Raw genomic sequence first — 1357 nt, 5'->3', positions numbered from 1 at the left:
GTTAAGCACTGAATTAAATATTGGAATGATTTGACACAGGGGAGAAAATAAGGTGCTTCTTTTAAAGTATAACTATCAGTTCAAGTAGGAAGAGGCGCTATTTTCCAAGTTCAGTCAAGCAATGCTAATACTACTGATTGTCCCATAAATTTAAAACCAGGGGGTAAAAAAAAGCAACGGTTCTGTGGGATATCAAAAATTTGAGATGAAAACTGTGAAGAAACTGTCTTCGTCCTCTTATTCAAAGCTGTATTATCCTTTGATACCGTTTGTCTGCTTCCATTTTCATCTGCCTGTTTTCTCATTTTCCTTGGTCTCCGAGCTCAGGGAGATGTTAAGGGTGTCTGTAATGAAAGGCAGTAGCTAAAAACACTAGTGTGTTGAGCTACACATGTTACAATTTTAAACTTATTTTAGAAAACAGTGGGAGTCAAAGTAATCCTTAAATTTGAATGGATACTCTGGAGATTCATTTGCGTGGGAGACTATACAGAAATTATTCGGGACAAGGGGAATTAGGAAGGCAGAGGGTAATGCAATTGTTCTTATTGCTGAAAGGATGGTAGTCAAAGTTTTTAGAGTGAGAGCAGAGAAAAGTCTTCTGTTTATTTATTTATTTTTTCACCCATATTTCTATTTCATTTTCTGTTTTGTTTATGAGGATAGGTTCACTTATTTGGTGGCTTTCATGACAGTTTCATAACATTGACACATGATTAGAAGTTAGAAACAAACAGCTGTCTCTCATCTTTCCACCCCTAATTTCTCGCTACTCAGACTCTCATTCTATTCCAATATCACCTGACTTCTTCCTTTACTCCTGCTGTAATTACTGGGGATACTAAATGGATTTGTTTCTTCAAAGTGAACATATTTTTATTTTGAGGCACTTTCTGAAATGTTCTTTTTTTATTCTTATCATGACGGAATCGTCATTTTGTTATGTTTTAAGATCTTGGGCCAAGAAAATTATTAGGGGGAAGGAAAACAATAATAATACTAGAGATGGCCTTTTTTTATAAGATAAAATATTAGCATCTGCATGCTTCCTAATCATAGGAATTTTTGTACCGTACCTAAGTTGATGTAACATCCAGGATGGCACTAACAAAGGAGGTAGAGACTCAGTATCTTGTGCAGTGGTCCTTTGATAAGACTACAGTTTGTATAAGCTTCTGTAAGCATTTCATCATTGCCCAGATCCATAAACCCTGTCTCTGTATAACCTTTTCCAGTATGTTTTCTATTTTCAACAAAATCTAACTGACCAGCAGCTCAGTGCAAAGTACTATCAACTTTAGATATGGCCTGCGCTTCATACAGAAACTCAGTCTCTTGTACATCATAACTGCCACCA

Source organism: Monopterus albus, unplaced genomic scaffold (genome assembly GCF_001952655.1).
Source record: "Monopterus albus unplaced genomic scaffold, M_albus_1.0 scaffold29.1, whole genome shotgun sequence".
In the NCBI taxonomy this organism is placed as follows: domain Eukaryota; kingdom Metazoa; phylum Chordata; class Actinopteri; order Synbranchiformes; family Synbranchidae; genus Monopterus; species Monopterus albus.
The sequence above is the reverse complement of the archived record's forward strand: the minus strand, read 5'-3'. Positions refer to the sequence as shown.